The 25,908-nt window shown below is 47.9% G+C and overlaps 1 protein-coding gene across 3 annotated transcripts in view; it reads left to right on the top strand.

Moving 5' to 3' along the window:
- The window catches only part of cdkal1 (CDK5 regulatory subunit associated protein 1-like 1), a 1,024,035-nt gene that overhangs the window by 328,618 nt on the left and 669,509 nt on the right, over positions 1-25,908 (top strand). The window lies entirely within an intron of this gene.

Raw genomic sequence — 25,908 nt, 5'->3', positions numbered from 1 at the left:
GTTATTAAATGGGAAAAGCAAGACTGTCTCCCTAAGGCCTCTTGACATCCGAGTCCACGATGACGATTAATTCATATGTGATTTTTAAGCTCCTAAACGCTGCTCGTTGTCTCGTCTCTCTTCCCGATGTGGAAGACTTACCGGTCGTCGTAGTGCAGATTACAGTTAAATCCTAAAGAATAAACAGGATGTTTTAGTGACTCGTCTCTGGTGCATCGGTTTAGTTTGTCATGAAGGGGTCATGAAGGGGTCATCTGAACACATACGGTGGTGTTTTTATTGGACGGAGACGATGGACACGTCCCAAATGGGACCCTATTCCCTTTATAGTGCACTGCTTCTTCTACCGGGCTCTGGTCAAAATGTAGTGCACTATATAGGGAATTGGCTGCAGTTTGCGATGCTGCCTCTAGCAGCCAGGGGCAACAGATGTCTTCCTGATAATCAGTTAGTCGTTGCTCCGGCAACGCCCAGGGCAAGTTGACCGTTTATAGAAAGTACAGCTGACCTACAGACCTCAGTGGACAGGCTGGGTCAGCTTGATCCCTCTTCTGTGAAGGCTGTTGCTGTGGTGTGAAGGCTGTTGCTGTGGTGTGAAGGCTGTTGCTGTGGTGTGAAGGCTGTTGCTGTGGTGTGAAGGCTGTTGCTGTGGTGTGAAGGCTGTGGTGTGAAGGCTGTGGTGTGAAGGCTGTTGCTGTGGTGTGAAGGCTGTTGCTGTGGTGTGAAGGCTGTTGCTGTGGTGTGAAGGCTGTTGCTGTGGTGTGAAGGCTGTTGCTGTGGTGTGAAGGCTGTTGCTGTGGTGTGAAGGCTGTTGATGTGGTGTGAAGGCTGTTGCTTGCTGTGGTGTGAAGGCTGTTGCTGTGGTGTGAAGGCTGTTGCTGTGTGTGAAGGCTGTTGCTGTGTGTGAATGCTGTTGCTGTTGCTATGTGTGAAGGCTGTTGCTGTGGCTCTATGTGAAGGCTGTTGCTATGTGTGAAGGCTGTTGCTGTGGCTCTGTGAAGGCTGTTCCTATGTGTGAAGGCTGTTGCTGTGGCTCTATGTGAAGGATGTTGCTATGTGTGAAGGCTGTTGCTGTGGCTCTATGTGAAGGCTGTTGCTGTGTGTGAAGGCTGTTGCTGTGGCTCTATGTGAAGGCTGTTGCTGTGGCTCTATGTGAAGGCTGTTGCTGTGGCTCTATGTGAAGGCTGTTGCTGTGGCTCTATGTGAAGGCTGTTGCTGTGTGTGAATGCTGTGGCTCTATGTGAAGGCTGTTGCTGTGGCTCTATGTGAAGGCTGTTGCTATGTGTGAAGGCTGTTGCTGTGTGCGAATGCTGTGTCTCTATGTGAAGGCTGTTGCTGTGGCTCTATGTGTAGGCTGTTACTGTTGCTACGTGTGAAGGCTGTTGCTATATGAGAAGGCTGTTGCTACGTGTGAAGGCTGTTGCTATATGAGTACTCTCTGTAAGTGCCAGTTTCACTCATAATGTGAATGTTATTAATAGTTAAATGTACGATACGTAAAGTACATCAGGTCGACCACACAATGTTCAGTGTTCCACTGACTAAAATAACAGATACACATCCTTAAAAAGACATGTTCTCCAAATATGAAAAGCCCTGTTATTTAATGTGACTGGTTAATACAACGTGTTTGTTTAACTTGTTCCAGAGAACAGACACTGTGTACAATAACGTGTGTGTGTGTGTGTGTGTGTGTGTGTGGTGTGGTGTGGTGTGTGTGTGTGTGTGTGTGTGTGTGTGTGTGTGTGTGTGTGTGTGTGTGTGTGAAAGAGCCCGACAGCAGAAGTTGTTGACGTGAGCGGGGACAGAAAAAGAGAAGCCCAGAGCTCATCAACAGTTAAGAGCTGAGAGGAAATACGAAGGGAACAGAACCGTTGGCCTGTTTTTTAGAATAAATAACACCGTCAACTGATTAGAAAGAGGAAGTTCTGGTTTGGCCACAAGTATCAGTCACACTGGAGCCGTGTTGACTGTTAAGCAACACTTCTTATTGTGTTGATCACAGAGGTGGACTGGAAGACACACTATTACTGTTTGACTGTTTGTGTGGCTGGCAGCTTATTTACAAAAATGACCTTGTGTGTACATAGGGTGGGTGTGTGTGTGTGTGTGTGTGTGTACGTAGGGTGTGTGTGTGTACATAGAGCAGGCAGCTGCAGCCCAATAACAGCAGAGCTGAGCTCTATCCGTCTGACCTGTAGAGAAAACAGGTTCGTCCTCACATTGATGAACAGCTGCTCAACGACACCTGCAGGAGCAGTGCCTCTAGAGAGAGACTGATCTCTGAGGGGGGGTCGTGGTCTGTTCCTCCATCACCCTGTCTCTCCATCACCCTGTTCCTCCATCACCCTGTTCCTCCATCACCCTGTTCCTCCATCACCCTGTGTCTCCATCACCATGTTCCTCCATCACCCTGTCTCTCCATCACCCTGTTCCTCCATCACCCTGTGTCTCCATCACCATGTTCCTCCATCACCCTGTCTCTCCATCACCCTGTTCCTCCATCACCCTGTTCCTCTAGAGAGAGACTGATCTCTGAGGGGGGTCGTGGTCTGTTCCTCCATCACCCTGTTCCTCCATCACCCTGTCCCTCCATCACCCTGTTCCTCTAGAGAGAGAGACTGATCTCTGAGGGGGGTCGTGGTCTATTCCTCCGTCACCCTGTTCCTCCATCACCCTGTTCCTCCATCACCCTGTCTCTCCATCACCCTGTTCCTCCATCACACTGTTCCTCCATCACCCTGTCTCTCCATCACCCTGTTCCTCCATCACCCTGTCTCTCCATCACCCTGTTCCTCCATCACCCTGTTCCTCCATCACCCTGTTCCTCCATCACCCTGTGTCTTCATCACCCTGTTCCTCCATCACCCTGTTTCTCCATCACCCTGTTTCTCCATCACCCTGGCTCTCCATCACCATGTTCCTCCATCACCCTGTCTCTCCATCACCCTGTTCCTCCATCACCCTGTTCCTCCATCACCCTGTTCCTCCATCACCCTGTTCCTCCATCACCCTGTCCCTCCATCACCCTGTTCCTCCATCACCCTGTCTCTACATCACCCTGTCTCTCCCTCCTTCAGTACCTCCTCTGGCCCTCTGGGCTGTAACTCTGTTCTCCAACAGAGAACCTCTTGTGGGAGGATTGGTGGGGAAGGCTCACTGTCCTCTACAGCAGTGGGGGTCCTCTTGTGGGAGGATTGGTGGGGAACGCTCACTGTCCTCTACAGCAGTGGGGGTCCTCTTGTGGGAGGATTGGTGAGGAACGCTCACTGTCCTCTACAGCAGTGGGGGGTCCTCTTGTGGGAGGATTGGTGGGGAACGCTCACTGTCCTCTACAGCAGTGGGGGTCCTCTTGTGGGAGGATTGGTGGGGAACGCTCACTGTCCTCTACAGCAGTGGGGGTCCTCTTGTGGGAGGATTGGTGGGGAACGCTCACTGTCCTCTACAGCAGTGGGGGTCCTCTTGTGGGAGGATTGGTGGGGAACACTCACTGTCCCCTACAGCAGTGTGGGTCCTCTTGTGGGAGGATTGGTGAGGAACGCTCACTGTCCTCTACAGCAGTGGGGGTCCTCTTGTGGGAGGATTGGTGGGGAACACTCACTGTCCCCTACAGCAGTGTGGGTCCTCTTGTGGGAGGATTGGTGAGGAACGCTCACTGTCCCCTACAGCAGTGTGGGTCCTCTTGTGGGAGGATTGGTGAGGAGTACCTGGAAGTGAGCTTTAAGAGTGTTTAGCTGGTCTGGGAGAAAGGCATCAGTGTTCTCCGTACAGATGCTTTTCTCTGTCAGGCATCGCCACATGCGCATCACATCAGAGTCGTTGAAATGCAACTTGGTCCCTGTACTGTCTTTATGCACCTTTGGTTGATTTCCAGAGCTGGTATTTTAGGCAGGTTTCAGTGCTGCTATTTACCTCAAATTACATTTGAATAAGTACAGAAATCTCCCCCCCCCCAAAAAAAAATCCAAGATGATAAATGAATAAAACCTTATTTGGTGAACTGTGATCCGAATTCCTGCGTCTCGTTAATGTACCTCGGCTTATCTCACTAAATGGAACAAATACACTCCTCAATTTGATTTGCTATTTGGTTTAAATAAAAAAAGGCATAAGAAGTAAAGACTAATTATGATTGGCCCAGTTCACCAACAGACATTTTTTATTCATTTATCTGGGATTTAAAAAAATTAAAAAATTGCATTTATTCAAATGTGATTAGAGGTAAATAGCACTGAATCCTGCCAAAAGAGTCCTTTTTAAGTAATTTGAATTATTCAAATGACTAGATGAATAATTTCACATCAGAAGCCTTTTTACATGCATTTCCTGGTTAGAGAAAGTCCTTAGACAGGTCGCTGTCTAGCATACTCTGACTGACTCCTCTAACGGGGGGGGGGGGGGGGGGGTGTGTGTGTGTGTGTGTGTGTGTAACAGGGGGTGGGGTTAGACTGAGAGACTGAGGCCCTGACAAGGACAGGAGCCCCTCCCTTCCTGCCATCCTTCACATGATGTGAAAGAGCGCCATGCGTAGCTTTGAAGCTTGGCAGAGGATTTCAGGGCTTTGCCGTTAGTCCTGTATGATTTGCATGTGTGAGAACTCAGAAGGCTGTGGCCAACGCTGTCTACAACCTGAGGCCTTCTCTCCTTCTCTCCTCCTCTCCTCCTCTCCTTCTCTCCTCCTCTCCTTCTCTCCTCATCTCCTCCATGCTCCAGCCCTGCTGTTATGTTTCTCTCTCCTCTCTCTTTCTCTCTGTCTCTCTGTCTCTCTGTCTCTCTCCCTCTCTCTCTCTCTCCTCCTCTCCTTCTCTCCTCCTCTCCTTCTCTCCTCATCTCCTCCATGCTCCAGCCCTGCTGTTATGTTTCTCTCTCCTCTCTCTGTCTCTCTGTCTCTCTGTCTCTCTCCCTCTCTCCCTCTCTCTCTCTCTCCTCCTCTCCTTCTCTCCTCCTCTCCTTCTCTCCTCCTCTCCTCCATGCCCCAGCCCTGCTGGTATGTTTCTCTCTCTTCTCTTTCTCTATGTCTCTCTCCCTCTCTCTCTCTCTCCTCCTCTCCTCCTCTCCTCCTCTCATTCTCTCCTCCTCTCCTCCATGCTCCAGCCCTGCTGGTATGTTTCTCTCTCTTCTCTTTCTCTATGTCTCTCTCCCTCTCTCTCTCTCTCCTCCTCCTCTCCTTCTCTCCTCCTCTACTTCTCTCATACCTCTCCTTCTCTCCTCCTCTCTCTCTCTCCTCTCCTTCTCTCCTCCTCTCCTTCTCTCCTCCTCTCCTCCTCTCCTTCTCTCCTTCTCTCCTCCTCCCCTTCTCTCCTTCTCTCCTCCTCTCCTTCTCTCCTTCTCTCCTCCTCTCCTCCTCTCCTCCTCTCCTCCATGCTCCAGCCCTGCTGGTATGTTTATATCTCTCTCCTTTTCTCTCTCTCTTCTCTTTCTCTCCTCCTGTCTGGTAATAATTGGATATCTCTTCCTCTCTGAGATGTCAGAGCTTGGCCTGAGGGACTGTTTAGTGCCTTCTCAGCACAACAGCGTCTCAAACAGCACCCTATTCCCTATATAGTACGCTAGGGGTCCAGGTCCAAAGTAGTGCACTATATAGGGAATATAGAGCCGTTTAGGACACGCCATCTTCTCTGATGTATTTGTGCCGTTACAGTAACACGTTTAAATCGTAGTGTTTGGACTCTCTCCTCTCTAAGTCCTGTAGAATGATTCTCCTGGTTAAATCGTAGTGTTTGGACTCTCTCCTCTCTAAGTCCTGGAGAAGGATTCTCCTGGTTAAATCGTAGTGTTTGGACTCTCTCCTCTCTATATCCTGTAGAATGATTCTCCTGGTTAAATCGTAGTGTTTGGACTCTCTCCTCTCTAAGTCCTGTAGAATGATTCTCCTGGTTAAATCGTAGTGTTTGGACTCTCTCCTCTCTAAGTTCTGTAGAATGATTCTCCTGTTTAAATCGTAGTGTTTGGACTCTCTCCTCTCTATATCCTGGAGAATGATTCTCCTGGTTAAATCGTAGTGTTTGGACTCTCTCCTCTCTATATCCTGGAGAATGATTCTCCTGGTTAAATCGTAGTGTTTGGACTCTCTCCTCTCTAAGTTCTGTAGAATGATTCTCCTGTTTAAATCGTAGTGTTTGGACTCTCTCCTCTCTATATCCTGTAGAATGATTCTCCTGGTTAAATCGTAGTGTTTGGACTCTCTCCTCTCTAAGTTCTGTAGAATGATTCTCCTGGTTAAATCGTAGTGTTTGGACTCTCTCCTCTCTATATCCTGGAGAATGATTCTCCTGGTTAAATCGTAGTGTTTGGACTCTCTCCTCTCTATATCCTGGAGAATGATTCTCCTGGTTAAATCGTAGTGTTTGGACTCTCTCCTCTCTAAGTCCTGGAGAATGATTATCCTGGTTAAATCGTAGTGTTTGGACTCTCTCCTCTCTGTTTAAATCGTAGTGTTTGGACTCTCTCCTCTCTAAGTCCTGGAGAATGATTCTCCTGGTTAAATCGTAGTGTTTGGACTCTCTCCTCTCTAAGTTCTGTAGAATGATTCTCCTGGTTAAATCGTAGTGTTTGGACTCTCTCCTCTCTATATCCTGGAGAATGATTCTCCTGGTTAAATCGTAGTGTTTGGACTCTCTCCTCTCTAAGTCCTGGAGAATGATTCTCCTGGTTAAATCGTAGTGTTTGGACTCTCTCCTCTCTATATCCTGTAGAATGATTCTCCTGGTTAAATCGTAGTGTTTGGACTCTCTCCTCTCTATATCCTGGAGAATGATTCTCCTGGTTAAATCGTAGTGTTTGGACTCTCTCCTCTCTATATCCTGGAGAATGATTCTCCTGGTTAAATCGTAGTGTTTGGACTCTCTCCTCTCTAAGTTCTGGAGAATGATTCTCCTGGTTAAATCGTAGTGTTTGGACTCTCTCCTCTCTGTTTAAATCGTAGTGTTTGGACTCTCTCCTCTCTAAGTTCTGTAGAATGATTCTCCTGGTTAAATCGTAGTGTTTGGACTCTCTCCTCTCTAAGTTCTGGAGAATGATTCTCCTGGTTAAATCGTAGTGTTTGGACTCTCTCCTCTCTATATCCTGGAGAATGATTCTCCTGGGTGAAGCTGTGCTGTTGACTGGACTATTGCCTCTGATATGGGCCTCGTCTTTACAGCATGGAACCCCTAAAACAGCATCAGTGTTTTAATAGACCACAGACACAGACACACACACAGACACACAGACACACAGACACACAGACACAGAGACACACAGACACACAGACACACAGACACACAGACACACAGACACACAGACACACAGACACACAGACACACAGACAGACAGACAGACAGACATTCTGTACCCAGAGAAATCTACGGCCCTCGCTCTGACGGGCCTTCTGTACCCAGAGGACTCTGCATCCCTCTACGTCCCCAGCCAGGGGAGCTGAGAGGGGGGATACGAGGGTTGTCAGCACGGGGATACGGCAGAACTGCACTAAAACAGGAGGAAGAGAGAGAGAGTGTTTTGGTTTTTACCGTCCTTGTGGGGACCAGAAGAACAAGATACATTGTGACAGGTGGGGACATTTCCCCTCGTCCCCACAAGGAAAAAGGCTATTTTAGACTCAGGTGTTTAGTGTTTAGGGTTACAATTAGGGTTTAGGATTAGGAGTTGGGGAAAATATGATTTTTCAAAAGGGAATCAATTGTTTGGTCCCCACAAGGATAGTGAAACAAGTGTGTGTGTGTGTGTGTGTGTGTGTGTGTGTGTGTGTGTGTGTGTGTGTGTGTGTGTGTGGCCCCAGAGAGGACTGATACTAGTGGGGCCGATCTCAACAGCCTCATGAGCTCCCAGTGCTGTAAACAAGCTGTAGGGCCCACTGTGGTATAACGAGAAGAATCACATTGCATTGTGGATCTAGTTGACGCCGTTGTTTATCATAAAGCTGCCTGTTCTTTGTCCCAGAGACGTTCAGGAGTGTTTCTCTCTCGTGTTGGACGTCTGCTGGCCTTGGACACAGAGAGAGAAAAATAACCTCCTCTTCTAAATATCACAAAGACGAGATGTTTTCTAACCAGTTTGAAGAGGACATGTAACCCCCCCCCTCCGCCCGACCCCTCGTTCCCCGTCAGTCAGCCTGCGTGGCTGTTGCCCCCTCCGCCCGACCCCTCGTTCCCCGTCAGTCAGCATGTGTGGCTGATGCCCCCGACCCCTCGTTCCCCGTCAGTCAGCCTGCATGGCTGATGGCCCCCCTCCGCCCGACCCCTCGTTCCCCGTCAGTCAGCCTGCGTGGCTGATGGCCCCTTTCCGCCCGACCCCTCGTTCCCCGTCAGTCAGCCTGCGTGGCTGATGCCCCCCCCCCCCCCCAAACACAACCAAATGATATTTTTTGCGATAGCGTATGTTAAATGTATTACACTGGTAGAATGTTGCCGTCCAAATGACTTCTCATTGGCTGAAAGTGGAGTCCCTTGAGACCCGTCTTGTTCCTCTGTGTTAAAGACCTGCAGCAGCGTGTTCCTCTGTGTTAGACCTGCAGCAGCGTGTTCCTCTGTGTTAAAGACCTGCAGCAGCGTGTTCCTCTGTGTTAGACCTGCAGCAGCGTGTTCCTCTGTGTTAGACCTGCAGCAGCGTGTTCCTCTGTGTTAAAGACCTGCAACAGCGTGTTCCTCTGTGTTAGACCTGCAGCAGCGTGTTCCTCTGTGTTAGACCTGCAGCAGCGTGTTCCTCTGTGTTAGACCTGCAGCAGCGTGTTCCTCTGTGTTAAAGACCTGCAGCAGCGTGTTCCTCTGTGTTAGACCTGCAGCAGCGTGTTCCTCTGTGTTAAAGACCTGCAGCAGCGTGTTCCTCTGTGTTAGACCTGCAGCAGCGTGTTCCTCTGTGTTAGACCTGCAGCAGCGTGTTCCTCTGTGTTAGACCTGCAGCAGCGTGTTCCTCTGTGTTAAAGACCTGCAGCAGCGTGTTCCTCTGTGTTAGACCTGCAGCAGCGTGTTCCTCTGTGTTAAAGACCTGCAGCAGCGTGTTCCTCTGTGTTAGACCTGCAGCAGCGTGTTCCTCTGTGTTAGACCTGCAGCAGCGTGTTCCTCTGTGTTAAAGACCTGCAGCAGCGTGTTCCTCTGTGTTAAAGACCTGCAGCAGCGTGTTCCTCTGTGTTAAAGACCTGCAGCAGCGTGTTCCTCTGTGTTAAAGACCTGCAGCAGCGTGTTCCTCTGTGTTAAAGACCTGCAGCAACAAGTTCCTCTGTGTTAAAGACCTGCAGCAGTTTTTTAGAGAACCAATGGTCCACTATGGATCCATGCTCGCGTGCACAGACACACACACACACACACACACACACACACACACACACACACACACACACACACACACACACACACACACACACGTGCACACACACTTACACCTTGTTTAGAGACCCAATGATCCACTATGGATTCATAGATCTCCAGCCTGTTAATCTCCCTGACCTCAAGCACAACACACACACACAACACACACAACACACACACACAACACACACAACACACACACAACACACACAACACACACACACACACACACACACACACACACACACACACACACACACACACACACACACACACACACACACACACACACACACACACACACACACACACACACACACACACACACACACACACACACACACACACACACAACACACACACTCCCAGCCACTTATGCGTTCCCAGTAAAGGTTATTGAATTAGGACGAGGTATTGGGTAAACTGGCTCAATGAAAGCGGTTTCACAGCAGCACCTGGCTAGATTAAATAGTATAGTCTGCAGCACAATGCCATTTTCAAGCCAAATATGACATTATTTTCACTGGGATAATATTCTTCTAGGATTTGATCGTAACATCCGTATCCATCTTAAATAAAAGCCGACTCTGAAAAAGGGCAGCTGGGTAGAGAGTTGTTAGTTTAATTCAGTTTAAAAATAATTATCCCGATAAATCAGTGGTTCTCACAGACAACACAGCCTCACCTCTCTGGTTGAGGACGTCTGGCTCCACGTTGACAGGCTGGTCCAGAGTACATTACACTGCCAGTCCAGGCTGGTCCAGAGTACATTACACTGCCAGTCCAGGCTGGTCCAGAGTACATTACACTGCCAGTCCAGGCTGGTCCAGAGTACATTACACTGCCAGTCCAGGCTGGTCCAGAGTACATTACACTGCCAGTCCAGGCTGGTCCAGAGTACATTACACTGCCAGTCCAGGCTGGTCCAGAGTACATTACACTGCCAGTCCAGGCTGGTCCAGAGTACATTACACTGCCAGTCCAGGCTGGTCCAGAGTACATTACACTGCCAGTCCAGGCTGGTCCAGAGTACATTACACTGCCAGTCCAGGCTGGTCCAGAGTACATTACACTGCCAGTCCAGGCTGGTCCAGAGTACATTACACTGCCAGTCCAGGCTGGTCCAGAGTACATTACACTGCCAGTCCAGGCTGGTCCAGAGTACATTACACTGCCAGTCCAGGCTGGTCCAGAGTACATTACACTGCCAGTCCAGGCTGGTCCAGAGTACATTACACTGCCAGTCCAGGCTGGTCCAGAGTACATTACACTGCCAGTCCAGGCTGGTCCAGAGTACATTACACTGCCAGTCCAGGCTGGTCCAGAGTACATTACACTGCCAGTCCAGGCTGGTCCAGAGTACATTACACTGCCAGTCCAGGCTGGTCCAGAGTACATTACACTGCCAGTCCAGGCTGGTCCAGAGTACATTACACTGCCAGTCCAGGCTGGTCCAGAGTACATTACACTGCCAGTCCAGGCTGGTCCAGAGTACATTACACTGCCAGTCCAGGCTGGTCCAGAGTACATTACACTGCCAGTCCAGGCTGGTCCAGAGTACATTACACTGCCAGTCCAGGCTGGTCCAGAGTACATTACACTGCCAGTCCAGGCTGGTCCAGAGTACATTACACTGCCAGTCCAGGCTGGTCCAGAGTACATTACACTGCCAGTCCAGGCTGGTCCAGAGTACATTACACTGCCAGTCCAGGCTGGTCCAGAGTACATTACACTGCCAGTCCAGGCTGGTCCAGAGTACATTACACTGCCAGTCCAGGCTGGTCCAGAGTACATTACACTGCCAGTCCAGGCTGGTCCAGAGTACATTACACTGCCAGTCCAGGCTGGTCCAGAGTACATTACACTGCCAGTCCAGGCTGGTCCAGAGTACATTACACTGCCAGTCCAGGCTGGTCCAGAGTACATTACACTGCCAGTCCAGGCTGGTCCAGAGTACATTACACTGCCAGTCCAGGCTGGTCCAGAGTACATTACACTGCCAGTCCAGGCTGGTCCAGAGTACATTACACTGCCAGTCCAGGCTGGTCCAGAGTACATTACACTGCCAGTCCAGGCTGGTCCAGAGTACATTACACTGCCAGTCCAGGCTGGTCCAGAGTACATTACACTGCCAGTCCAGGCTGGTCCAGAGTACATTACACTGCCAGTCCAGGCTGGTCCAGAGTACATTACACTGCCAGTCCAGGCTGGTCCAGAGTACATTACACTGCCAGTCCAGGCTGGTCCAGAGTACATTACACTGCCAGTCCAGGCTGTTCCAGAGTACATTACACTGCCAGTCCAGGCTGGTCCAGAGTACATTACACTGCCAGTCCAGGCTGTTCCAGAGTACATTACACTGCCAGTCCAGGCTGTTCTGTTCCAGAGTACATTACACTGCCAGTCCAGGCTGTTCTGTTCCAGAGTACATTACACTGCCAGTCCAGGCTGTTCCAGAGTACATTACACTGCAAGTCCAGGCTGTTCCAGAGTACATTACACTGCAAGTCCAGGCTGTTCTGTTCCAGAGTACATTACACTGCAAGTCCAGGCTGTTCTGTTCCAGAGTACAGTACACTGCCAGTCCAGGCTGTTCTGTTCCAGAGTACATTACACTGCCAGTCCAGGCTGTTCTGTTCCAGAGTACATTACACTGCCAGTCCAGGCTGTTCTGTTCCAGAGTACATTACACTGCAAGTCCAGGCTGTTCTGTTCCAGAGTACATTACACTGCAAGTCCAGGCTGTTCTGTTCCAGAGTACATTACACTGCAAGTCCAGGCTGTTCTGTTCCAGAGTACATTACACTGCCAGTCCAGGCTGTTCTGTTCCAGAGTACATTACACTGCCAGTCCAGGCTGTTCTGTTCCAGAGTACATTACACTGCCAGTCCAGGCTGTTCTGTTCCAGAGTACATTACACTGCAAGTCAAGTCCAGGCTGTGTTTCGCTTGGCTGCGCCAGTGAGAAGGGGACTTCATATACACACGCACGGTGTGTCGTTATATCAAACCAGCTGCTCCACTAGTCTAGTCCAGTTGTTCACATCAGTTATTCCAGATAAGGTGAGACCTCCTGTAATGATGGGAACAGGTATGACAGAGTGGGTTGACTGGTTAGGTGTGGATCTCAAACCATCACGGTCACCTAATAATCCCCAGTTTACAATTGGCTCATTCATCCCCCCTCCTCTCCCCTGTAACTATTCCCCAGGTCATTGCTGCAAATGAGAAAGTGTTCTCAGTCAACTTACCTGGTAAAATAATGGATAAATAAAATTAAAAAATAAGATCTCTGTGTTGAGGAATGGGTCTGATTTAAAGTATTCCACAGATACCGTCTCACAGCAAGCTTGTCGGCTGATACGCAGATTTAAATAGTCATCATTTATTTAACCTTATCCACACACACATTCTACACAGGCACATTCTACACAGACACACTCTACACACACACACTCTACACACACACACACACAAACACACACACACACACACACACACACACACACACACACACACACACACACACACACACACACACACACACACACACACACACACACACACACACTACACAGGCACATTCTACACAGGCACATTCTACACAGACACACTCTACACAGACACACTCTACACACACACACTCTACACACACACACACACACACTCTACACACACACACTCTACACACACACACTCTACACACACACACACTACACAGGCACACACACTCTGCACACACACACTGATATTGTTCCATTGGAATATTGTACATGTAATGTTTTTTATATACTGTTTTATTTGTAATTTTGAGGTGTTTTTGTGTGATGTGCCTTAATGTGTTTGGACCCCAAGAAGAGTAGCTGCTGCCTTGGCAGGAACTAATGGGGATCCATAATAAACCCCAGGAAGAGTAGCTGCTGTCTTGACAGGAACTAATGGGGATCCATAATAAACCCCAGGAAGAGTAGCTTCTGTCTTGACAGGAACTAATGGGGATCCATAATAAACCCCAGGAAGAGTAGCTGCTGTCTTGACAGGAACTAATGGGGATCCATAATAAACCCCAGGAAGAGTAGCTGCTGCCTTGACAGGAACTAATGGGGATCCATAATAAACCCTTTTTGGTCCAGACTGGGCCAGGTCAGAGAGGGTCGTGGTGTTTTCACTGGGCCAGGTCAGAGAGGGTAGTCATGTTTTCACTGGGCCAGGTCAGAGAGGGTAGTCATGTTTTCACTGGGCCAGGTCAGAGGGTAGTCATGTTTTCACTGGGCCAGGTCAGAGGGTAGTCATGTTTTCACTGGGCCAGGTCAGAGAGGGTAGTCATGTTTCCACTGGGCCAGGTCAGAGAGGGTAGTCATGTTTCCACTGGGCCAGGTCAGAGAGGGTCGTGGTGTTTCCACTGGGCCAGGTCAGAGGGTAGTCATGTTTTCATTGGGCCAGGTCAGAGAGGGTAGTCATGTTTTCACTGGGCCAGGTCAGAGAGGGTAGTCATGTTTTCACTGGGCCATGTCAGAGAGGGTAGTCATGTTTTCACTGGGCCAGGTCAGAGAGGGTAGTGGTGTTTCCACTGGGCCAGGTCAGAGGGTAGTCATGGTTTCACTGGGCCAGGTCAGAGAGGATAGTGGTGTTTCCACTGGGCCAGGTCAGAGAGGGTAGTGGTGTTTTCACTGGGCCAGGTCAGAGAGGGTAGTCATGTTTTCACTGGGCCAGGTCAGAGGGTCGTCATGTTCCCACTGGGCCAGGTCAGAGAGGGTAGTGGTGTTTTCACTGGGCCAGGTCAGAGAGGGTAGTCATGTTTCCACTGGGCCAGGTTAGAGAGGGTAGTCATGTTTTCACTGGGCCAGGTCAGAGAGGGTAGTCATGTTTTTCACTGGGCCAGGTCAGAGAGGGTAGTGGTGTTTCCACTGGGCCAGGTTAGAGAGGGTAGTCATGTTTTTCACTGGGCCAGGTCAGAGAGGGTCATGTTTTCACAGGGCCAGGTCAGAGAGGGTAGTCATGTTTCCACTGGGCCAGGTCAGAGAGGGTAGTCATGTTTTCATAAGAGCTTGGTTACAGTTGCCGTTAGCAGCAGTCAAACAGCCACCATCTATTAATAGATAGAAGGGTTTCACTAGAACAATGGTCTGATGCCTCTCTGAGAAGCAGGAAGTACGTCATTTCTGCAGTCTATGGGGCCCCATTTAGGAAGGCACTAGCAGCATTCAAACACACACAGAGTACTTTAACTTTTTATCTCTATCAAATCATTTCTGGGTAACAGTTAAGTAGTTAAGTTAACCTTACTGTGAGTTATTTTCAAATAAAATCATCATAAAGATACGAAAAAGGCTTCTTAACAAATGGCAATTTCACAAGCAATCATTTTGATAGGACTGTCTGGGAGTGGTCTGATTAGGGATTGGAAAACTGAAAACGAGCTGTTTTTAGGGAGGGGAAAACGAGCTGTTTTTGGCAGAGAGGTTTGAACCACTTTTTGAATAAGTTTTCTGCATAAATTGGTCATAAAATTTGATCTGATCTTCATCTAGGTCACAACAATAGACAAACACAGTCTGCTTAAACTAATTACACACAAACAATTATACGTTTTCATGTCTTTATTGAACACACCGTGTAAACATTCACAGTGCAAGGTGGGAATAGTATGTGAACCCTTGGATTTAATAACTGGTTGACCCTCCATTGGCAGCAATAACCTCAACCAAACGTTTTCTGTAGTTGTGGATCAGACCTGCACAACGGTCAGGAGGAATTTTGTACCGTTCCTCTTTACAAAACTGTTTCAGTAACGCAATATTCTTGGGATGTCTGGTGTGAACCGCTCTCTTGAGGTCAGGACTCTGACTGGGCCACTCCAGAAGGAGTATTTTCTTCTGTTGAAGCCATTCTGTCGTTGATTTACTTCGTTGCTTTGGGTTGCTGTCTTCTGTTGAGCTTCAGTTGGCAAACAGAAAGCCTCACATTCTCCTGCAAAAGGTCTTGATAACCTTGGGAATTCATTTATCCGTCGATGAGAGCAAGCTGTCCAGGCCCTGAGGCAGCAAAGCAGCCCCAAACCACAATGCTCCTTCCACTATACTTTACAGTTGGGATGAGGTTTTGATGTTGGTGTGCTGTGCCTTTTTTCTCTCCACACACATAGTGTTGTGTGTTCCTTCCAAGCAACTCGACTGTAGTTTCATCTGTCCACAGAATATTCTTCCAGAAGCGCTGTGGAACATCCAGGTGCACTTTTGCAAACTTCAGACGTGCAGCAATGTTTTTTTTTGACAGCCTTCTTCCGTGGTTTCCTCCCATGAACACCATTCTTGTTTAGTGCTTTACGTATCATAGACTCGTCAGCAGAGATGTAGCATGTTCCAGATGTTTCTGTAAGTCTTTAGCTGACACTCTAGGATTCTTCTTGACCTCATTGAGCGTTCTGCTCTGTGCTCTTGCTGTCATCTTTGCAGGATGGTCCCTCCTAGGGAGAGTAGCAACAGTGCTGAACTTTCTCCATTTATAGACCGTTTTGTCTTACCGTGAACTGATGAACATCAAGGCTTTTAGAGGTACTTTTGTAACACTTTCCAGCTTCATGCAAGTCAACAATTCTTACTCTTAGGTCTTATGAGATCTCTTTTTGTTCGAGGCATGGTTCACATCAGACAATGCTTCTTGTGAATAGCAAACTCAAATTTTGCGAGTGTTTTTTATAGGGCAAGGCATCTCTTACCAACATCTCCAATCTGGTCTCATTGATTGGACTCCAGGTTAGCTGACTCCTGACTCCAATGAGCTTTTGGAGAAGTCATTAGCCTAGGGGTTCACATACTTTCTCCAACCTACACTGTGAATGTTTAAATGATGTATTCAATATAGACAAGAAAAATACAATCATTTGTGTGTTATTAGTTTAAGCACTTATCATTACTCATTGTGTAAATAACCAAGTTATCGTTACTCATTGTGTAAATAACCAGGTTATCGTTACTCATTGTGTAAATAACCAAGTTATCGTTACTCATTGTGTAAATAACCAAGTTAACGTTACTCATTGTGTAAATAACCAAGTTATCGTTACTCATTGTGTAAATAACCAAGTTATCGTTACTCATTGTGTAAATAACCAAGTTATCGTTACTCATTGTGTAAATAACCAAGTTATCATTACTCTTTGTGTAAATAACCAAGTTATCGTTACTCATTGTGTATATAACCAAGTTATCATTACTCATTGTATATATAACCAAGTTATCGTTACTCATTGTGTAAATAACCAAGTTATCGTTACTCATTGTGTATATAACCAAGTTATCGTTACCCATTGTGTAAATAACCAAGTTATCGTTACTCATTGTGTATATAACCAAGTTATCGTTACCCATTGTGTAAATAACCAAGTTATCGTTACTCATTGTGTAAATAACCAAGTAATCGTTACTCATTGTGTAAATAACCAAGTTATCGTTACTCATTGTGTAAATAACCAAGTTATCATTACTCTTTGTGTAAATAACCAAGTTATCGTTACTCATTGTGTATATAACCAAGTTATCATTACTCATTGTATATATAACCAAGTTATCGTTACTCATTGTGTAAATAACCAAGTTATCGTTACTCATTGTGTATATAACCAAGTTATCGTTACTCATTGTGTAAATAACCAAGTTATCGTTACTCATTGTGTATATAACCAAGTTATCGTTACCCATTGTGTAAATAACCAAGTTATCGTTACTCATTGTGTAAATAACCAAGTTATCATTACTCATTGTGTTTCTATTAGTTTTACTTTTTGACTATTTCTCTATTTTCTTTCTGTCTGTATTGTTGGGAACGACCTGTCAGTCTACATCGGCTGTTTACGAAGCATATCACTAATTAAATGTGATTAGATCACACACACATCTAGCGGTCGTTAGCGGGAGACGTGGGACAGGTCGGGCTCTGTTCCCATGTGTTACCTCCGCGCCACACTTTGACTTCCCTCTAAATGCATAAGGTCCCTTAACCACTGAATACGAGCTGCTGCTGTTTGTCAAGGGGAGAGTCTGGGTGGGATTCGTCCTCCTCTTCTTCCTCCCTGCGTGTTAGCCAGGTGTTGGTCTAACCCTGACCTTGGTTCTCTCGTTCGTGTTCTCCCCCTCCCTCCGAGCCACTGTCCTCTACCACTCTGCTCCGGCTATGCAGCAACATGGGTCTCTGGGCACACTGCACCATCTGGGCAGGGTGTTGGCCTCCACCCACCTCCTCCATCTTAATCAGTGTCTGCTGCAGACCTACTGTAGGTGGTAGTACTACTACCCTCTACCCTCCAGCCATCCATGTTACCTCCACCCTCCTCTACCATCTATTCATACACCCTCCTCTACCATCTATTCCTCCACCCTCCTCCACCCTCCTCTACCATCTATTCATCCACCCTCATCTACCCTCTATTCCTCCACCCTCCTCTACCCTCTATTCCTCCACCCTCCTCTACCCTCTATTCATCCACCCTCCTCTTCCATCTATTCCTCCACCCTCCTCTACCCTCTATTCATCCACCCTCCTCTACCCTCTATTCCTCCACCCTCCTCTACCATATATTCATCCACCCTCATCTACCCTCTATTCCTCCACCCTCCTCTACCCTCTATTCCTCCACCCTCCTCTACCCTCTATTCCTCCACCCTCCTCTACTCTCTATTCATCCACTCTCCTCTACCCTCTATTCCTCCACCCTCATCTACCCTCTATTCCTCCACCCTCCTCTACCCTCTATTCCTCCACCCTCCTCTACCCTCTATTCCTCCACCCTCCTCTACCCTCTATTCATCCACCCTCCTCTACCATCTATTCCTCCACCCTCCTCTACCCTCTATTCATCCACCCTCCTCTACCATCTATTCCTCCACCCTCCACCCCACCATGTTAATCTGTGTAGACTTGCAGCAGACCCCAACCTGTCACCACCCACCACCCAGCCCTGTGCTGCCTGTGACCAATCAGAAACATGAGAAGATGGCCATCGGAGAGAACCAATCCGGGTTTCAATTATGTCTGGACACGACCAACAGGCAGGAGTGATGGGATGGAACCGATACGCCGTCATCCTCTCAACCTCCGTTTCCTCCCCGTCTCCATCGCTCTCAACCTCCGTTTCCTCCCCGTCTCCATCGCTCTCAACCTCCGTTTCCTCCCCGTCTCCATCGCTCTCAACCTCCGTTTCCTCCCCGTCTCCATCGCTCTCAACCTCCGTTTCCTCCCCGTCTCCATCGCTCTCAACCTCCGTTTCCTCCCCGTCTCCATCGCTCTCAACCTCCGTTTCCTCCCCGTCTCCATCGCTCTCAACCTCCGTTTCCTCCCCGTCTCCATCGCTCTCAACCTCCGTTTCCTCCCCGTCTCCATCGCTCTCAACCTCCGTTTCCTCCCCGTCTCCATCGCTCTCAACCTCCGTTTCCTCCCCGTCTCCATCGCTCTCAACCTCCGTTTCCTCCCCGTCTCCATCGCTCTCAACCTCCGTTTCCTCCCCGTCTCCATCACTCTCAACCTCCGTTTCCTCCCCGTCTCCATCGCTCTCAACCTCCGTTTCCTCCCCGTCTCCATCGCTCTCAACCTCCGTTTCCTCCCCGTCTCCATCGCTCTCAACCTCCGTTTCCTCCCCGTCTCCATCGCTCTCTCTCTCCGTCTCGCTCTGTCTTTTCGTTCTGTTCATCTTGGTCCAACACGGTGAGGACTCAGAAACTACTCTGACCAGCAATCACTGATACCATGTTGCATTTCTCTTCAGTAGAAGTCTTCTTTATGGATGACCGTACCGTCAGGGGTCCCAATACACCTCTCTCTCTCCTCTCTATCTCTCCTCTCTCTATACCTCTTGCTCTCTCTCCACTCTCTCCTCTCTCCCCTCTCTCTCTCCCCTATCTATCTCCTCTCTCTCCTCTCTCTCCCCTCTATCTCTCCTCTCTCTCCCCTCTATCCCTCCTCTCTCTCCCCTCTATCTCTCCTCTCTCTCCCCTCTATCCCTCCTCTCTCTCTCCTCTCTCTATACCTCTTGCTCTCTCTCCACTCTCTCTCCTCTCTCCCCTCTCTCTCTCCCCTATCTATCTCCTCTCTCTCCTCTCTCTCCCCTCTATCTCTCCTCTCTCTCCCCTCTATCTCTCCTCTCTCTCCCCTCTATCCCTCCTCTCTCTCCCCTCTATCTCTCCTCTCTCTCCTCTCTCTATACCTCTCCTCTCTCTCCCCTCTATCCCTCCTCTCTCTCTCCCCTCTACCTCTCCTCTCTCTCTCCTCTCTCTCCCCTATATCTCTCCTCTCTCCTCTATATCTCTCCTCTCTCTATACCTCTCCTCTCTCCTCTCTATCTCTCCTCTCTATCTCTCCTCTATATCTCTCCTCTCTCTCCCCTCTATCTCTCCTCTCTCTCCCCTCTATCTCTCCTCTCTCTCCCCTCTATCTGTCCACTCTATCTCTCCTCTCTCTATACCTTTCCTCTCTCTCTATCTCTCCTGTCTCTTTATTTATCTATCAATCTCTCTGCCTTTCTTCCTCTCCCCTCCTGTAGTAATGTATTCATTGGTCAAGGCAGGCAGACGGGGGCGAAACAGGAAACCACTGGAACCGTTAAATCGATACCGAGAGGACAGATAGGTTTGTGTGTTCCGGTCCACACCGCTCATCAGCTTCAGAATATGAGAGTTACTTTAGAATGTCGGAAACCTTGGAACTCTGTTCCTGTGTTCTACATGTCACCGGTCTCATTCTACATTCTACAGTATTTCTTGAAGGCCACGTCTTGAAGGCCACGTCTTGAAGGCCACGTCTTGAAGGCCACGTCTTGAAGGCCACGTCTTGAAGGCCACGTCTTGAAGGCCACGTCTTGAAGGCCACGTCTTGAAGGCCACGTCTTGAAGGCCACGTCTTGAAGGTTACGTCTTGAAGGTTACGTCTTGAAGGCCACGTCTTGAAGGCCACGTCTTGAAGGCCACGTCTTGAAGGCCACGTCTTGAAGGCCACGTCTTGAAGGCCACGTCTTGAAGGCCACGTCTTGAAGGCCACGTCTTGAAGGCCACGTCTTGAAGGCCACGTCTTGAAGGCCACGTCTTGAAGGCCACGTCTTGAAGGCCACGTCTTGAAGGCCACGTCTTGAAGGCCACGTCTTCAAGGTTACGTCTTGAAGGCCACGTCTTCAAGGTTACGTCTTGAAGGCCACGTCTTCAAGGTTACGTCTTGAAGGCCACGTCTTCAAGGTTACGTCTTCAAGGTTACGTCTTCAAGGCCACGTCTTCAAGGTTACGTCTTCAAGTTCTACCAGTTATTTTTTGCCACATCAATCATCTGAGATATGAGAGACATCTAATCAAATGTTATTCACACAGACTATTTATCAGATGGTATTGAGGATGTAGTGACATGTGATCCTAACTCCAACAATTCACTACCATACACACATCTAAAAGTAAAATACTGGAATTAAGAAAAATATATAGATTAAGATGAGCAATGTTGGAGTGACATTGACTAACATACAGTATAATAGAATACAGTATATACATATGCGATGAGTAAATCAGTATGTCAACATTATTAAAGTGACCAGTGACTCCATGTGTGTCCTCTAGTAGTGGTGTCCCAGTATAGATGGCTGTTATGTGTATCTCCTCTAGTAGTGGTGTCCCAGTATAGATGGCTGTTATGTATGTCTCCTCTAGTGGTGGTGTCCCAGTATAGATGGCTGTTATGTGTGTCTCCTCTAGTAGTGGTGGTGTCCCAGTATAGATGGCTGTTATGTGTGTCTCCTCTAGTAGTGGTGTCCCAGTATAGATGGCTGTTATGTGTGTCTCCTCTAGTAGTGGTGTCCCAGTATAGATGGCTGTTATGTGTGTCTCCTCTAGTGGTGGTGTCCCAGTATAGATGGCTGTTATGTGTGTCTCCTCTAGTGGTGGTGTCCCAGTATAGATGGCTGTTATGTGTGTGTCCTCTAGTAGTGGTGTCCCAGTATAGATGGCTGTTATGTGTGTCTCCTCTAGTAGTGGTGTCCCAGTATAGATGGCTGTTATGTGTGTCTCCTCTAGTAGTGGTGTCCCAGTATAGATGGCTGTTATGTGTGTCTCCTCTAGTGGTGGTGGTGTCCCAGTATAGATGGATGTTATGTGTGTCTCCTCTAGTAGTGGTGTCCCAGTATAGATGGCTGTTATGTGTGTCTCCTCTAGTGGTGGTGTCCCAGTATAGATGGCTGTTATGTGTGTCTCCTCTAGTAGTGGTGTCCCAGTATAGATGGCTGTTATGTGTGTCTCCTCTAGTGGTGGTGTCCCAGTATAGATGGCTGTTATGTGTGTCTCCTCTAGTAGTGGTGTCCCAGTATAGATGGCTGTTATGTGTGTCTCCTCTAGTAGTGGTGGTGTCCCAGTATAGATGGCTGTTATGTGTGTCTCCTCTAGTAGTGGTGTCCCAGTATAGATGGCTGGTATGTGTGTCTCCTCTAGTAGTGGTGTCCCAGTATAGATGGCTGTTATGTGTGTCTCCTCTAGTAGTGGTGTCCCAGTATAGATGGCTGTTATGTGTGTCCCCTCTAGTAGTGGTGTCCCAGTATAGATGGCTGTTATGTGTGTCTCCTCTAGTAGTAGTGGTGTCCCAGTATAGATGGCTGTTATGTGTGTCTCCTCTAGTAGTGGTGTCCCAGTATAGATGACTGTTATGTGTGTCTCCTCTAGTAGTAGTGGTGTCCCAGTATAGATGGCTGTTATGTGTGTGTCCTCTAGTGGTGGTGTCCCAGTATAGATGGCTGTTATGTGTGTCTCCTCTAGTGGTGGTGTCTCAGTATAGATGGCTGTTATGTGTGTCTCCTCTAGTAGTGGTGTCCCAGTATAGATGGCTGTTATGTGTGTCTCCTCTAGTAGTGGTGTCCCAGTATAGATGGCTGTTATGTGTGTCTCCTCTAGTAGTAGTGTCCCAGTATAGATGGCTGTTATGTGTGTCTCCTCTAGTAGTGGTGTCCCAGTATAGATGGCTGTTATGTGTGTCTCCTCTAGTAGTGGTGTCCCAGTATAGATGGCTGTTATGTGTGTCTCCTCTAGTAGTGATGTCCCAGTATAGATGGCTGTTATGTGTGTCTCCTCTAGTAGTGGTGTCCCAGTATAGATGGCTGTTATGTGTGTCTCCTCTGGTAGTGGTGTCCCAGTATAGATGGCTGTTATGTGTATCTCCTCTAGTAGTGGTGGTGTCCCAGTATAGATGGCTGTTATGTGTGTCTCCTCTAGTAGTGGTGTCCCAGTATAGATGGCTGTTATGTGTGTCTCCTCTAGTAGTGGTGTCCCAGTATAGATGGCTGTTATGTGTGTCTCCTCTAGTAGTGGTGTCCCAGTATAGATGGCTGTTATGTGTGTCTCCTCTAGTAGTGGTGTCCCAGTATAGATGGCTGTTATGTGTGTCTCCTCTAGTAGTGTTGTCCCAGTATAGATGGCTGTTATGTGTGTCTCCTCTAGTAGTGGTGTCCCAGTATAGATGGCTGTTATGTGTGTCTCCTCTAGTAGTGGTGTCCCAGTATAGATGGCTGTTATGTGTGTCTCCTCTAGTAGTGGTGTCCCAGTATAGATGGCTGTTATGTGTGTGTCCTCTAGTAGTGGTGTCCCAGTATAGATGGCTGTTATGTGTCTGGCCATGTGATATCAGTTACACGTGTGCCAGTTTAATGAAAGCCATGGCTGGAGTGTGCATTACCATTTCTAAGGGGGGAAGTAAGAGAGTTCGTCCCAAATGAATTCCTATTCCCTATGAAGTGCACTACTTTTCATGGGCCCTGGTCAAAAGTAGTGCGCTACGAAGGGAATCAGGTGACATTTGGGACGAACAGAACATATGGCGCAGTACTTTCAGATAGTTATTTGGTTTGTAAAAAAAAATGTTAAAATCCATTTTTAGTCCCTTGCAGCTCGCTATCTAAAGCCTTCACTGGCTTAGAGGGTCTCTATAATGAATCAGGAACCCCCGGTCCCTCTGGAACAGAAACATCTGCCAAAATGGCCGCTCGGCAGCATCCAGATGTGCTTTCCATTACATTGTGATGTAGAGCCAATCGATCAGTCATAATCAATGGGTTAATATCAATAGTACAGGGGAAGCTTTTAGCAGGATATTGGTTATGCTGTTAAAGTCCCTCTCCCTCTCCAGATGGATGAATGAACCAAATGCTCTCTGGTGTAATTACTGTAGGGAACACACACACACACACACACACACACACACACACACTTCTTCACTCCATGAGATTAGGAAAGCTTGCCCAACAATCAGAAGGGTGTTAAGTCTGAAAGTGGAAAACCTCCATCTCTTTTCTTTGTCATCTTCCTCTCCCTCACTCTCTCTCTCTCTCTCTCTCTCTCTCTCTATCTATCTCTCCCTCTCTATCCCTCTCTCTCTCCCTCTCTATCCCTCTCTATCTCTCCCTCTCTATCCCTCTCTATCTCTCCCTCTCTATCCCTCTCTCTCCTCTCCCTCTCTCTCCCTCTCTCTCTCTCTCTCTCCCTCTCTATCCCTCTCTATCTCTCCCTCTCTATCCCTCTCTCTCTCCTCTCTATCCCTCTCTCTCTCTCCTCTCCCCCTCTCTCTCTCTCTCCCTCTCTATCCCTCTCTATCTCTCCCTCTCTATCCCTCTCTCCTCTCCCTCTCTCTCTCTCTCTCTATCCCTCTCTCTCCTCTCCCTCTCCTTTTCTCTCACTTTCTCCCACTCCCTCTCTCTCCCCATCTTCCTCTTCCTCTTCCCCCTTCATCTCTCTCAGACATGTTTTGAGAAATGAAACATGTTTTGAATCAGGAACCAGCCAACCAGTTAGATGCTCTGAGGAGTGGATGAATAGTGTACCAGCCACACACTTCCACAATCTCTCTTCCCTTCCTACAATATTTCACTCTGAAATCTCCCTGAGGCCTCCACTCTAAATTGTGCCCTGGAGTCACAGATGGGGTGAAAGTGGTTGGAGGTGGTGCCGGTGCTGAGGTGCATGTTGGGAAATCATCAGGGATTTAGGTACATTGATGCTTCCTGCTTTGTGACCAATTTATAGTGGAACACTTCCTCTCTCTCTCTCTCTTCTCTCTCTCATCTCTCCTTCTCTCTCCTTCTCTCTCTCATCTCTCCTTCTCTCTCTCATCTCTCCTTCTCTCTCTTCTCTCTCTCATCTCTCCTTCTTTCTCGCATCTCTCCTTCTCTCTCTCATCTCTCCTTCTCTCTCCTTCTCTCTCTCATCTCTCCTTCTCTCTCTCATCTCTCCTTCTCTCTCTCATCTCTCCTTCTCTCTCTCATCTCTCCTTATCTCTCTTTCCTCTACACTCTCATCTCTCCTTCTCTCTCTCATCTCTCCTTATCTCTCTCATATCTCCTTCTCTCTCTTTCCTCTACACTCTCATCTCTCCTTTCTGCTCTTCTCTCTCTTTCCTATCCCTCTCCTCTCCTTGTCATCTCTCCTTATCTGTCCGTAACTGTCATTCAGAACATTTTCTGGAATCCTAGGTTCCTTTAGTGATACGTGGGGGTTGACTCAGAACCCGCGCGGTTACATCCGTAGGGCGAGAGGTTTTGGGTCATGAAATATTTTGTGGAGGAATGGAGGGTGAGTTAAATAAAGAGAAAACGATACCTTTAAAATATCCAGAAATGTATCATTTTTGCAAGTTTATATCAATCGGCTACATTGAGGTTTTCTTTAATTATTTTAGGCTGTCTGGCATTGGTGTGTAAACCTAAGCTTTAGGGTCTGACTGTATGTGTCCCAAATAGCCTACATTAGGGCATAAACCTAATAAGCTTTAGGGTCTGACTGTATGTACCACAAATAGCCTACATTAGGGCATAAACCTAATAAGCTTCAGGGTCTGACTGTATGTGTCCCAAATAGCCTACATTAGGGCATAAACCTAATAAGCTTCAGGGTCTGACTGTATGTGTCCCAAATAGCCTACATTAGGGCATAAACCTAATAAGCTTCAGGCTCTGACTGTATGTGTCCCAAATAGCCTACATTAGGGCATAAACCTAATAAGCTTCAGGGTCTGACTGTATGTACCACATATAGCCTACATGACAATCGCCTAATGCTTTTTGGGAACGGGCAGAAAAAGTTCATGTAGATCCACGGAGGCAAAAAGGACAATGTCAGGAGTTTAATTCAATAAGAGAAAAAGCTGTGAAATGGAGAGTTGAAATTAAAGAGAAGGGACGACCAGAACAGTAATGTTTGGGAAAGATTAGGTGACGAGGTAGAAAGAGGATGATAGCAGCTGTGTTACGATGTGATGATTGTGAGACGCTGTAGCCTTCAACAGTCACAAGACGGGGACTTCAAACAGGCCTATGGCACGTCAAAGGGAACTGTAGCCTTCAACAGTCACAAGACGGGGACTTCAAACAGGCCTATGGCACGTCAAAGGGAACTGTAGCCTTCAACAGTCACAAGACGGGGACTTCAAACAGGCCTATGGCACGTCAAAGGGAACTGTAGCCTTCAACAGTCACAAGACGGGGACTTCAAACAGGCCTATGGCACGTCAAAGGGAACTGTAGCCTTCAACAGTAACAAGACGGGGACTTCAAACAGGCCTATGGCACGTCAAAGGGAACTGTAGCCTTCAACAGTCACAAG

This window comes from Salvelinus alpinus, chromosome 4, assembly GCF_045679555.1.
Source record: "Salvelinus alpinus chromosome 4, SLU_Salpinus.1, whole genome shotgun sequence".
In the NCBI taxonomy this organism is placed as follows: domain Eukaryota; kingdom Metazoa; phylum Chordata; class Actinopteri; order Salmoniformes; family Salmonidae; genus Salvelinus; species Salvelinus alpinus.
This window is presented reverse-complemented; position numbering and strand designations above follow the sequence as displayed.